The following is a 15434-nucleotide window of genomic DNA, read 5'->3' on the forward strand; positions in this document are numbered from 1 at the left end:
GCCCTGCTAGCAATGTTCGCCAGTGGATAAGCCAGATATTCACCTAAAAAAGCTGCCTGGCCACAATATTCTGGATAAAGAATTCTTTTTGAAGGTACTGCCAGCAGGTTCAGAGGCATATTATACCTGATAACTGAACATGATGAAATACAAAAAACGGACCAAGCAGAGTATTGTCCTTGATGAGTTCCAGAGAAATTTAAAAGCAAGCAGAATTACAATAATCAATTATTTCCCAGTCTTGCCCGCAGTTGGATGAGGGTTTAATATTACGTGGAGGTGTAATTCTGTTGCAGTCAGATAAGGCCCATTCAGGAAAAAAGGCAAGTGAACACATCCCTACACTTGGCATCACCTCAAAGCTTGTGGGTAGTGTGGGCACAACTGAATGTTGCCATTGCAAGAATGAAATACAAGGGCCTTGTCATTGTGTTGAGGTTACTGCTGGAAAAGGGAGGAAGAAAGATGGGATCTGAGGCAGACACTGTAAGTAGCTTAAAAAACCCCTCAAAATATATACCTTTCATTCACCCTGTGCTAGATATCAGACAATATCATCTTGCTGGCATGAGGCTGAGTCACGACAGCTTGGGATACTGGATATAAATTCAGCTCAGCATAACCTGATTTTTTGATAAGAGCCTTTGTTCTCCTAGCCAGCTCTAACAAACTCTCATATTTACGTGGAAGCTGAGTTGTGATACAGATTTTTTTTACTGAGTTTTGATGATGAAGTCATAACCCATTGCAACATTAAAGAAGAATGTTGTGCCACTGAAGAGATTTGGAGGGAGGATCTTATCTTTTTTGTACTGTAGTGAAAAGTAGAACATAAGGAAATAGTAGTGGGGTCATAAACATATCAGCACTGCATTTTCTTGTGTGGGTAATTTTTAATCTGACCTTTGAGGTCTACTAGGTTTCGCATTCTTTACTGAAAACTGCAAACAAACAAAACAAAACAATGTCTGTTAAACTGCTACAATATTATATAATAATAACAATTATAATATTGTAATCTGTACTTTTCAGAATTTTTGTCTAAAAGGTATGATGTTTTTGAAGAACTTTTACCTAGCTAATGAATTAATTTCCTAACTAACTTTTTAAATGTGAAATGCAGTGTGTGAAATAATAAATGACTTTAGAAGGGCTCTGAGCTTCCATTCAGTTATGTTTGCAAACATGCAAACATTCATTTGATTCATTATAATCCTTCCATGCAGGACCTCTGACCTGCCATGGTGCATCCTTCTCCTATGCTTCTGTAAATATTATTCAGTCCTTATTTGATTCATTAAAAAATGTGTCCCCAGATTCAAGGAATTTCTGCAGATGTTTATCAAAAGAGCAGAATTTCTTCTGCTCACTTTTGTTACTTCTCTTGCTATCAATTCCAGTTCTGTGCAGGCCAAAATTGGAAATATGAACAGAATCTTACCTTCTATTCTAATTACATGGAAAATATCCTTTCTGAGGAGGAAAAAATTCTACCCCTGAATAGGTATTGTGTGCTGGGGTATAATGAATGACAAACTCTTTAATCAAGAGCTATCTATTCTCCACATATCTGAAAAAGATTGAATTCACTCTTACACAGTAGAAATCTGCAGGAGGACCTTCATCGTAATCAAGGGAGGGAAGATCATCAAACAGCACAAGATTTAGACGTAAATTAGGTTCACATTTTATGTAATAGCAGTGGTAGAATTTTGTTTTCATTAAGAAGAAATTGCCACTAAAAAGGAGGTAAATTCACATTAAATGCAGAAGTGTGAATTGTCAGGATGCTGCCAAATTGATCACACACTGAACTGTAACAGCAGAAGATTTTTCCTAAATGAGTTTATAGCTCTTTCAGCACAACATGATTACTGTCCCCAGAGAATATGACAATGCCTTTTGCAGGTAGTGGGATGTGATACTGTTTTAGTTCATGAGAAAAAGACGGTTCAAGAATTTAAATAAGTATATGGTATTAAATGCTTAAATCTGTGCTTAGCTTTAACTGCATTTTATTAGTGAAATATGTCCATGACCATTCTTTGGGACTAGTCAGTGTCCACACTTGTCAAGCCTATCCTCCAGAACACAGTAGTCTCATATTAAGTGCCTCTTGGCATAAAATGGCTCCTGAAACGTGCTAGGCATGTACTGGGAGGGCAGGAGCTGGCCTGAGTCATAAATGGTACCAGGGTTCATTCTAATGGTGTAATAATACAGATTGCTCTAACGGTGTGATAGTATACCTCAGATTACAAAGCCTGGCATGTGGTGGAAAAGTGACCTTATATATCTAATTCCCACTGCCTGTACCTACTTTTGAAGATTTGGACCATAGTTTCACTAAAGGCAGGTTTCAGAGAGATTTGAACATTCCCCGGTCACTTTAAGGGCAGGCAAAGAAAGCATTTCCGTGGGGCCGAAAGCTGGGGGAGCACATGCACCCAAGCAAGGACAAGTCCGATGTTCATGGGAGAGGGCTGAGTGATCTGTATCCTTCTGTATCTGTGGCTCCCAGGAGCTAATGCTGGCTCTAGAATTAGTGAACAGAAACATTTATATTTTACAGAGAAATATGGTACCAAAAAAATCCTGTGGTTCCACATGCAATGTCGGTGATGCTGACAGTAGCCCTGAGATAGCTCTATCCACAGTCTGCTGCCTCTGAGGTGTGTGGTTACCTCGCGCATCCCTGCAGCATGTTTGGCGCTCCTGTGAGTTAATGCAGGTACAGCCAGATAAGCTTTCAATTAACTGACACGACAGACTTGCTTTGAGAGTAACGATGCTGTTAGACAGTCTGCCACCTACTGCATGTCTGAGGCTGGCTGAAAGAGGTGTGTGCCACTGAGGTTGCCTGAAGAGTGCACACAGACCCCTACATATCTTAAAAGAAAGGCATTTTAGAAGTTGGCCACTGAACGTGGTGCTGAAATGGGTCTACAGGAATGAAAAGCTCTGGCACCTGTGGGTCAGTTTTCAGATGTTGTCATGGAAAGCTCACCATGGCACTTCTGTATGAGGACATAAGAAGGATCAAACTGGGTTAGACTAGGAGTCTGTCTTCCCCGACGGTCTGTCTCCAAGAGCAGACACAAGCAAATGCCCAAATGCACAGTATCATAGGCTGACTAAGAACCATTTTTAAATGGCTGTTTGGCTGCGTGCTTGTTTGTGAGCAGCTGGTGTTTGAAATGAACAGTTGGGGAATGGCTGTTCTTTAGCAAAAACTCCTAGCTGTCATTCTCATTTAAAAAAAAATAATTATCTGGACACTCGGGGAATATAGTCTTTGTAGGTGAGACAACAAGAGAATATTGTGTGGAAGGAACTTATTGCAGTTCTTACAAAATAAAGACTATCTGAGGAGGAAGGAAGAGGTTTGAAATGGGATTAAAAGTGAAGCAGCAACTGTTTCAGCACAGAGGCAGGCTTTGCCTTTTGTGTTTCTCCCTGAAATTGAAGGTTGAACTTGTGTTCTTCTAAGGGTGTGCAAATGGCAGACATACTGCTGCATGGTGGAAGGAGATATATATCAGAATCAAATATTTTAGACATTTCCTAGGGATATGAGGCTTAAGAAATTACTCTCTTTCTTTCTTTACTTGTCTCTACCCGTGTTTCCTTGTGGTGCTCTCATACTTCATAACTTGCCAGTATATGAGCCAATTTCGCAGAGTGTGAGTAGATGCAAAGATAATACGTTCACATAGTGTTCATCAAAATGGACAACTGGATAGTTCAAATAGACCTGTAAATTCTCCCTTCTGAAAAAAAAAAAAAAAAAAAAAAAAAAAAAAAAAAGCCCGACATGAAAGTAACCCTCCAGAGACATCTGGGAATCCACAAGAGAGAGCTATTATGAGTGTCCTGATTGTGAGAAAAGCTTTAATCAGACATCATACCTAATTATATGCTAAAGAATCCAACTACAAGACCTGAATTCATAAAGCTAGGCTTCATTGCTTCCTCTGCTAAAGGATCTTGAACTAAATGTCTTTTTAAGAGGATGGAGCTGGTTATGAACTTCACTGAAGGACTGCTGTGGAGAGGCATTTTTATATTTAATAAATAGAGTGAGAAAGAGCCGCATGTTGTCTAGGTAAAAATTGATGGTGGTGAGGGACATTTTGAGACTCTTTTTAAAATCAGGATGTATTGTGAAGCAAAAGCCACAGAAGTAATTATCTTCAGAGGAGATAACAAAGCTTAGTAAGCATGTGTTCTGTCTTGGGGGGTGTGGTATTGTACAATGGATATATTACTGCAAGTATCAGAACAATGCAATCAACAATACCTTGAAATTAATGTTTCTGGACTTCACAAGCATTTTCAATTATATTATGCTAATATGTTAAATCAGGAAAACAAAAGTTATGTAAGGCTTTTAGATAACATTAGGGTGCTGAGCTGCTAAATGAATGAAGGGAATTCTGTAGTGGGAATAAGGGACTGAGAAACAGATAAAGGAAGGTAATTGGGAAATGCCCTCAAATCGAAGCAATGAGTACTGGGAGAGCAATAAGAAGTTGTTACAAGACCAGAGACATCACCAGTACAGATCTCTTTGGGGAGGAAGATGGAAAAGGGATCAATGATCTCAGAGAAGTAGTATTGAAGCTGCTGTTACCAAGCATCTCAAATACTGTGCAGAGGTCTAGTCAGATTCAAGAAGGATAAATTCCTCTTGACAGCTAAGAATATCAGGGCATGGCAAACCCATGATGTGAAAAGCAAAGGGAAAAGTAAACTAAAAATGCAGAGGGGGTGCAACACCATGAAAACACATCATGATTGTAAGTTTAAGGGAGAGAGAGAAGTTTCTTCCCTCTTAAGCTGAAGAGCAGTGCTGTTACAAGATAAGATGGGCTTCCATGAGAAGGAATAGTTTAACTACGGAGGCAACTGAGATTCCAGAGCTGCAAAACAGCTTCATAAGTAATTTTAAGCTTAAGCGTGAAGAGAATACTGAGATTTGCTGAGAATTGCTCATCCTATGTGTTCTGGTCTAGAATATGTTCTTTCAAGTCCGGTCTTAAAATCTTAGATTTAAGGTTGGCAGCAACTGTAGAAAAAAGACAGAAGGCTACTGAGCAGAAAAACAATTGCTAGGCAGAAGACAGCTGCCTCTCGGTAAGGATATTAGCATCAAGTATTTTCTAAAACCTCTGAATATTTCACTGAGGACAAGTTGTAGTTGTCTTAAAATGATTGTGCTGAGAGTTTAAGAGAAGAACATCTGAGATTTTTATTAATTATGTGGTCATATTTCAAGTCAGTTGCTTTGTAAAGATATGCATTAATATCCACCACAGGGAGATGCTCCTGGGTAACTTTGTTACAGGTTTCATTATGGGATGAAAAAATTTAGAAAACCGCCTAAGGCATGTTTTCTGACTAACTTTCAGGGAGGATTCTAGAGTTTTCCTGAGTGGAAAGGTTTAGCAGGTCCCTTGCAGAAGTGCAGTGGCTTGAAATGAGCTTGCTCAGGTGTTGGGACAGTGCAGGCAGGTGTTTATACTGTTACACAGCTATGCTGTACAACAGCTGAGCTAGTTCATTGACTGCACTGGGCTGTGCAGACAGTCCGGCTAGCTGAAGTGTAGTATGTCATTCATAAACTCTGCCTCAGTTCTTTAATGTGGAAGATGAAAACATGAGTATTTATGCAAGGCACTAATTTGTCTGGAAAGTAAAGGCCCTAATTCTGCAAACACTTGTGTAGGTGCTTTACTTAAGTGTGGAAGGGGTTTCAAACCCATTAAAGTCTACAATTTGCAACATCAAGGAAAAACATTTTTATAGGTGCTGAAGGGTTAGATCTGTTTCCCCTAGCTCTTTGATCTCCTTGGTTGAATGGGATTGGCAGCAGTGAGAATTATTCTCATTATGGTGCACATTCCTGTATATTTTTACTGATAAGATAGAGCTCATAGACAATGTTTAAATTTGTAAATAAATATTTGAGCCTTACAAAAAAGGTAAATGAGCTCTGTCTTGCTATACAATATGTTTATCTGTGAAAAGCATTCATCTTGAACAGAAACTAAAATGTAACACATCAGAGACATGTAAAATCACTCCAAAGATTAAGTTTTTGGTTCTGTAATTTTTGTAAGAGGTTTTGAGTGATAATATTACGTGCCATTGCTTTCAGAGCTAGTGGGAAAGAGGATGCTTTTTAATATCAAACAAATGGAAGATAAAAGAATTTTTCAGACATCCAACATGAAAGACATTAAAAAGGATGCAGACAAAGCAAGCCGCACATTTGAACCCACTCTTTTCTTGACCTAGATCTCATAAGGCTGATGGGTGGCCTACGGGCTCAATCCTGCTCGCCAGGCAGGTGCTACCCAGCTCTCAGGAACACTTGGAGATGCATCAGCACTTTATTATTTCTGGGCAGCTTGTCCATGGTGCTGGAGAGGTCTGTGGGTCCCTGTGGTGCTCTGCACTAGCCAGAAGCCAGGGTGTAGATGCAGGCTCAAGGGCTGTGCTGAGACAGAGCTGATAAACCCTGCTGGACCTGAGCTGAGCCTGTGCAGGCAGAAATCACTGTACTAGATACTATGGTATGTCTAGCTCTATGGTTTTCTTTTTCCCTGTTAATCAGGGTATCTTGGATAACAACTAAGTGGTTATTCTGTGCTGTTGGTCTTTCCCCTCAGTATTGAGCTCAAGACTGGGTCTAGTGTGGTATAACCACGTGACAGCTTGGAGCTGTATTAGAATGAAAGGTTTCAGGGGTAAAGCTATCACTCTGGATGTAATTGACACAGCCGGTTGATTGCATTACTATATATTCAGTTGACAAACAAAACTAATTAAAAAGCACTTGATTGCCCATGTATCTGGTTATATTTCATTTCAGTGGACTTATCAGTGAATTAAATCTCATTTAGTGACAATGAAGGGGCAATGGTGTAAGAGTGTAGGGCTCACTGTTTTGAGGTTAAAGAGGCTTGAATCATTCTAGCTGGAAATAGATTTTTTTTTTATGTTGAAACACTGACAGAGAATATAATAATATAGAGATAGGCATGATATGGCTGAGGAAATAAGTGGACAGAAGGTGGAGACTATCTAAACAAATGCCAGAAATTATAATGGTTTTGATAACAAGACTGAGCAGCTTAAAAACCAAAGTTAACTTCATAATTTGAGAGTATGTGTCTGAAAGAATGCAATCAGCTATTAGATGATTGCTCCTTTTGCAGGAACAACATGATTGTGGTATAGCGTCAAGTCTGTGTCTGTATGGAAATTATTCTGAAATCTTTTGCAACAACTCTTCCATTTTGATTAACCACATCCCACTGAGTGTGTGTTCTTCACACATGACAGAAGCCAAGAAAGAATGAAAATGCAGTTGATGGCATTTTCCTCATTCAAGAATCCTGTCACTTATAAAAAGCCTCCTTTGAGAAAAAGAAACATCTCATTAAAAGTGTTGAAATTAGCATGCAATTTCCCAAATTTATTGTAATATTATTTATATGTTACCAAAATCTTAAGTTTTTGATTAAAGGCAAAAGTTTGGAGAGTGAATTTGATCTTTCACGAAAGTATCAATTAGAACATCACAAACAACTAACTTTGACTGAAAAACCTGAAACCGGATAATTTTTCACCTTTCAATACCAGCAGCTTTGTTTTCTTTCATTTTTCTAATTCCTTGTACATCAAAATCAATTGTATTAACAATTGTCATTGAACTGCTAGTTAATATGTTATTTTTTTTTACGTGATCTTAGGCAAGATTAAAGATGAAGACACCCCGTATAGGTGAGCTGAGCTGCTCTCAGACTCCATTTACTTTTGTAAACTTGTGACTCCTTTACATGTAGTGGGAACTTAGAAATTCATTGCACCTCTAAACACCTACATGTAGAAATCTGCTTCAAGATATCTTAAACTACAGTTAGGCCTTTTACCTAAAGGCTTGTTATCCTATCCAAAGACTTTATTGGAATTAAAATATATGTCAAGACAATATAATTCTTGAAAGGAAGCTGATGTTTTAATCAGTGTGGGAATTGACACGGGGTGTTTTTTGGTGTGTGAAGCCAGCACGTAACCAGCTAACGGACCCAGAAGTAACATAACTGTTTGTCTGCCTTAGCTTCTCTACTAGCCTTGCTGAGAGGTGTGAGCCTGCTCTTGGACTCGCGCTGGTTGCACGTTTGGTTCAAGGAACTGTTTTGTGCTGAAGGACCAGCCTGTGTAAAGCCTACGTGGGGCTTGCTGCTTGGCTCACTGTGTGAGGAAGTTGTGCCCACAGCAGTCTTACCGCCCACAAATGTGCTTTCGGTGTCTGTAATAGGCACAAATTGTTGGCAGCACTAGAAACCCACTTCAGTGCTGTGCTTTCAGAAGCGGATCATTAGGTCAGCTGCTTCTGACATTCAGGGGCACAGACCTGGCTTTCCAAACACGTGAAGTTTTGTGTCCAGTAGGTTGGTGTATCCGGGGGGAGTATATAAGTAAGAGGAAGAAGAAATTGATAATTTCAGAAAAAAAGTTCTGTTTTAAAGACAGAAAGTTGCATGTTTGGTCTGAGCAAATGGTATAAATTAAATAAAATTTTAAATCAATTCTCCAAATTAACCAAGTTTTATTAGCTGAGAAGGAAGGAAAATTTGCCTCTTTAATAGAAAGGAAAAGGATTTGTGAAGACCCCAACCCATTCTTCAAGCTTCACAGTAACCAAACATAGTATACCGTCTTGGATAAACTGTGTGATCACTGGGACCAAATATTCTATTCTACTGGGAATACTGCGTTATTTATTACATTTATTCCAGTGGCAACTACTTCAATTTTTTGCATATATATTTAAAAATAAAACTGACACCATTTTGTTAACCACTTGCTATTTTAGATACAGCTCTACAAACGTAGGTTATTTTTATAGTAGATAAAGCAATGGAATATGAGCATGCAAATTGCAACTCTACTCCTCTGAGAACCTTTAAAATTTTTTTTTGTAAGGTTACATAGACTAAGAAAGACCTTTCCCAGTAGCAAATATCTTGTACATTCCAAAAAATCAAATTGTTGCTGAGTGCTGCCTGATCTTGTCACTAAATGCAAGGCAAAGTAACCACAATTGCAGTACCATACTGATTCAGCTGTGTTGTTTGCTGTATACAGCAAATTCATGTGACAGTCCATATGAATTCAGTCTGACCCTGAATGCTTACAAGAGTTTCAGGTGTAACAGATTAAAAAGAACTAAAATTCTGTTTGTGAGATCTCAGCCAGAAGTCATAGGCATGACTGGCGATAATCTTTAGATCAGTCTCTTGATAAGAACTATCACAAGAAGAGAATGACATCAGATCTACGAAATAATGATCAAAGACTATAATACACTTGGAATGTTATGTTTTTATTTGAAATATACCTATTACAATAATTTGTTAGGCTTATATAGAGCACTATTATTTACATAATTCAGCGTTTGTCCTTTGGGGAGAATTCCAGTGCTCAATAAATAAGTCAGTGAGCTGCTTGTTAACCATCTTGGAATCAGAGTTCTCAAATATTAATTTCACATGAATGATGAAGTCTTTGAAATGGTTGCAGTTACCTGTTGTTTCACACAGTAGATATCTTCTGACTGCAGTCAAATTGTGTTGAAAACTCTGAACATAGCTATAGGTAATCAGAAGAAAGTTTAACAACATCAAACTAAAAAAAAAAATACTGGAAAATATCAGTGTCTGAACCTTTACATTTTTCAGATGCACCTCACTCAAAGTGATGATATTGTTCAAAGGGAACAAAGAAATAGTTTGGTAGAATCCTTGTTATAAAACATCTAAATCATGGGGCAAAATATATAATCAGTAATAAATAAAAAATGCAGCTTTTTATAAGATCTTTTAACATGGCATCATAAAATGTGCCTTCAGGTAAGGGTGGTTTTCATTATTTTTATTAAAATTTGGTATTCCATGGTTACTATTTCTTACACATGAATTTATGCATTATATATACACTATATAAAACACATAAAAGATTAAATTGTCAGTACATGAGTATCATTATCTGAGAAGATGAAGTAAGGGTTCATATCAGATCCCTCTCAACACTCAACAAGAAAGGGACTTAGGTCCTGATCTTGCAGTAAGAGAGTAAATGTGGTCTGATGTTTCTACGTACAGAACTTTACTGAGATCATACTGACACCAGTCCTGCATGTGTCAACCATTCCAATTTCATGTGACCCATCACAGAGAGTGGGTTTGAAACAGGACAAGAAGCTTACGGGGTTTTCTCCTAATTCTCACAATGTATTTCAGAGATCAAGTCCATGGCACATTACGTGAGTGGCTGAATATCTATGACATTCAGCTATGGCACCCAGTTTTGTTTCCCTAACATACAGAAAGACAGAAGGGGAATGCAACTCATAACTACCAGGCATTCATCCTAGCAAATGTAACATTATCATCATTATCACAGAATAGAAACTATCATTTATTGACAGTGTGCCTGCTTGTTCAACAAAACATCTTCGATTTCAGTAGCATTACAGTTTGGCAAAGAATAGTTTCTGAATTATCTTTGTTGCAGTTTTGAATCTCTGGCACATTTAAGACACCCACCCACCTATTCAAATAATATTCTAAAGCAAAATGAGTGTTTGCTATAAAATAACAGCTGTGTTGTAAATGTGGAAAAATAGTTTACAAAAAATAAGTACAAAAGTGATCTCAGATTTATGAATATGTTTCATATAAAGAAGTCCTGACTAATCTATGTGTTAGAAATGGCCCTTGGTAGGCTGTGCCACAACAGTGCATCACATTTTTCACAGTTTACAATAACACAGTTAAATTCACAATTTGATGATACCTTATATAAGAAAAATAGTATTTTACAAACTATACATTTGGCATCTATTTTTAGCTTTTTTTTCCTGTTTCAGTTCCCTATTTCCTTTTTTCTTTTCTTACAAAATAGTGCAAAATTACAGTGCATTAATAGAAGATTTTGCAAATCCTAATAAAAGGTCAGTATATTTAACTGTTTTGTTCATTCATTGGAAAGAGTTTGGCACATTAGGATTTCATATAGATGGAAAAGTGTCTCACTTTCCTCTCTTCAGTATATCCATTGAATCTTTAAAATATTAAATTGCACCAAGGGAGTTAACTTTCCAAAATTTTTAATCTCATATCTTATAACATGTGTTACAAAAGAAAAGACCAGCAAAGGAAAATGTAGATTTTGTAGTTAATTAATTTGCCAAACAGCATATACCAGACTGACTTTTGTTACCATGTTAGAAAGAAAAGGATTGATGGGAACATTTTTCATCTGGTGACTGCTAAAGTGTTTAGGTACAGCTTCAAGGCTCTATAGGAAACTATCTCAACTTTACATATACATAAGTGTTGGTTTACCGTATAGCTTTCAGATTTTGCTATCATGTGTGTCCCTGTAACTGGATCCAAACAGGCTGTATCAAGCCAGCGGGATAAAGTTTCATCAAAGTCTGTTTTCCACTGGACTAATTGATAGAAAGAATAAGAAAGAATTGCTTTTTCTGCCAATTTGCAAATATTACATTATTTTCCTACTAATTATTTACTTAGGAATGTTAATGAAGAGTTCCCCTATGTATGAATAGTTCATTTGTACAGACTGCCATCATACCTCAAAAAAATAAAAAGCCAAATACCCTTATTACTTAGAAAAGTCTTCTGCATAATCGTAAACAGGCATGGTGCAGGCTGCAGGAGTGTGTCCTGAGCCACACCGTCAGCATGCCAAGAAATGCACAGAAGGTGGATGAATCTCAGGTCGGTTCTTTGCCTTGTTGGCTCAAAGCAGGAATGAGAAACCTGACTGAGATCACAGAGTCATCTGCTAGAGGCTGCCAAACAGCACTCTGTACAAACCTACTCATAATTCAGGCTATTAACCTGGAGGTGAAAGGCTCTCTGCCACATGAGCAAATGTCTGAACTATTCACTGCACAGAGACTGTTGGTTTCAGTTAATTGTGTAGAGAATATGGTGAAATAAAAGATTCCCAATTAATTACCTTTCCAATAGAATAATACAGTGACTTTTTCCAATATGAAAACTGCAGGGTGATGTCTCTAAGCCTAATTATTTCTCACGAGTTTATGGTTTTATCATGTGTATCACTGTGGCATTTGTGCCATGAATTTGAATTACTACTGCATGGTTTATTTAATCAATTTCTTGGCATTTCTGTACCTTTTATGAACATATCCAACCAGTATGAATTTTACACTGATTCTCTGAAGGTAGAATCAGCTAAAACTAGTTGTTCAAATTTTAGAAGGGAAACATCTGTGAACAAGAAGGTTGGTTTTTACCCCAAGCATTCCACCCTGGGCTCAATCCTTTATTACTAGCATGGGAATCTCCCAAATCACCTGCTGACTCTGGTGGAACATTTGCCTGAGCAAGGAGCGAAAGATGAAGCTGAAGTAACTGTCTTGTGTGAATCATATTGATTGATTTCTAACATTTTAAAATAATTTATATTACAAACAACAAACAAATAAACCACAGCTGTCAGCCAATATTAATTAAAAACCCCATCAGCTGGTAGACAAACAAATACTTCCCCTGGACTCTCTTCTCACTAATGTATTAATTTTGACCAAAAAAATACATGAGTATTTGATTAACTTTCACCATTAGGTGAAATTTAAATCGGTCAGAAGATTCCCTGTCAGCCCGCACAGACACGCTTCTCATTCCCACTTTGCACATATAGTTGATCACTCCCAGACTCTCATCTAGGCTCCTCCAAAAGGAAAGTCAGTATGGCTGAGACTCACCCTCTCTAGGGCACACTCAGTCCAGATTAAAAGGATGCATACACAACTAGGTTTTATGCTTTCTTCCTAGGATAGTCATCGAAATACTCCCTCAGCAAGCCTCAGCTCTTCTCACCTCCTTATACCACATGCGAGTTCACTCACCCTGCCCGGCACAGGCAGGCTGTAAGGCAGAGCGCCATGCTGAGTGGATGGCATGGTGCAATGGTGGCACGCAAAGTACGCTGAAGCAGAAAAGTAGGGCCAAGGACAGATACTAAGCCAGAATTAGCCCAAACAGTTTCCATTGTGGAGTAGCCAGTCTACTCACAGGATGGACATACATGATGCAAAAGAGGCCACACAAATTGGCCTCTGCTGGCTATCGGCAGTGCTCTCTGGTACGATTCCCAAAGGCAATAAAAACATAACTGTCTGAAGCCCCAATGCATTAAAGCATTTAAGACACTCTTAAATTTAAGCATGTGCTTGAGTCTTATGCTCATATGCATGTGCTTAAAGTCTTTCTTGAATCAATTCCAGAAAGTATTTCATGAGGACATGATTTACTTCAAAATCAAAAAATAAACTAGAATAAAATAAGGATTCTGGAAGTCAGATAAGAAATATGATTAGTTTGCTGACAGACTTCACTCTTTCCCCAAATGTCATTTTGTGTCTAATAAAAGAGATAATACAAGGCTAACAGAAGTCCTATCCTGAATAATCAGCAAAAGTTATTGGTTATTTAACTGAAGCTTGCTTGATTAGAGATGGGAGAAAATTACATTTTATGGTGTTTTATTTAAAAGCCCAGTTTGAGAAACAAACATAGTAGTTAGAAACAGTAGGTAGCTGTTTACTGTGCTCAGTAGTGCCAATTTCTCATGTCTTGCTCAGCCTGCATGAACTCTACAAATCCCCACATTCATGCTTTCTCAGTACAATTTCTATTTTATTTGATCTGCTTCTTAAAAGACAAGTATATTGCTGGATGCATCTTACACATTCTACAGGCCTCACTCAGGCTGTTTGTTCATTGTGAGTACAACCATCTTTCAAAGAAACTGGCAACCAGGATTCACTAAGGAATGAAGATCTCATGCTGAGCAAAAGCTGCTGTGGTCATTGAGTGTCTGTGACACGAAAGGAAAACTCTGCTTTAGAAGGCTCTGCTGCTGGTTTTCTCTGATGTCTGTTCACATTCAGAGAGGTAGCAATGCATCAACAGTTAGTATTTTATCTGTTTTGGGTCTTATTTTCCACAGTGAGAAAGGCAGTGATGTTGATAGCTCACTGCACAACAGAGAGCCTAAAACCACCCAAAATAAACCTTTGTAAATGAAAGAATAATGATTACTCTCTATCTTCAGTGACTGACAAGATAACTTGTGACAAGTGCATACACAAGATTATTGCGGGCTGGCAAATAAAATAAACAACACCTGAAATAAAATTGATGAGAAAATAGTAAGAACTGGTGTGTTTTCTCATCTTTCATTTCTCTTTTCTTGTACAACTATCTTCTTTTGCCAGTGGTACCAAGGCATAAATAAGACCTTGTTCTCCATTTTAACTAATTCCATATAATTTATTTACCCTTCCATAATTAATTGGTTTTGCCCACTCTCCTTCACAGTGATTTACTATTTGAGTCTATTTATGCTAGCTGTTTATGTAGGGTAGCTCACTGAAGGAGCACAGACATCACAATGCTTAATGTTATATACAAACGGGAATCAATGTTCTGTGGGTTACGTGTGTAGGTCTAGGCAGACTGCCTTCATGCGTGCATGGAGTCCAGATGTTTTAAATCCATTGCTTCACATCATATACCACCTAGGCTGGACATGCCTGACGTTGCTTCATTTTCTGTCAGTAAAATTCTTTATATCCAGAACTGTTTAAGGCTCAGTACCGGAAGATCACTTTAAAATCTTCATAAAATAGCTGGCTCGCTTGTGTTCCAGCCCACACTTCTCAGGAACGTCAGTGAGGCATAAGGGTCATGTCTCTTGCTTAGGATTCGATCATGATGCTTGGTCATTTCAATCTGTATTAGATTACTCTCCTGTTTTATTAATCTTTGAAACACTTCTATCAATGCATCCTGAATGCAAAGTATACAAGCCTTCTGTTGAGTTTCTGTGAAGAGAACAGCTGTCCCTGTTTCTCAAAAGGCTTTCACATTTCTTAAATTCAGCCCAAGATTAGCCATGCTGACTGGATCCAGTGCTTACAGAGATAATGACATTACTTACAGGCTTAAAATTTAGTGTATATTTCAAAACTTTCCTATGTATACACTGACTGATATTTGTAATAACAAGACATGTATTTTCTTTTTGTGCTTATTTGTTATCAATATAACAATTTATTGGCTGAAACTTGATGCCAAGAAACCAGTCTGATTTGACACAAGGCCTTGTATCACTCAGCACAACTCCTACGATCTGAAATAAGGGACTGTGCACATTCATCAAGGGGTGAATGTACTTCCCTTGAGATCAATGCAAAGCACTTCCAAATTCCAGCGTCAAGGGAATCAGATTATCCAGCCAAAGCAGTGGCATATTCAGTGACTGAGAATTTCGCAGCCTTCCTGAAAACAAATAGTATG

The sequence above is a fragment of the Falco punctatus genome, assembly GCF_963210335.1.
Source record: "Falco punctatus genome assembly, chromosome: 5".
In the NCBI taxonomy this organism is placed as follows: domain Eukaryota; kingdom Metazoa; phylum Chordata; class Aves; order Falconiformes; family Falconidae; genus Falco; species Falco punctatus.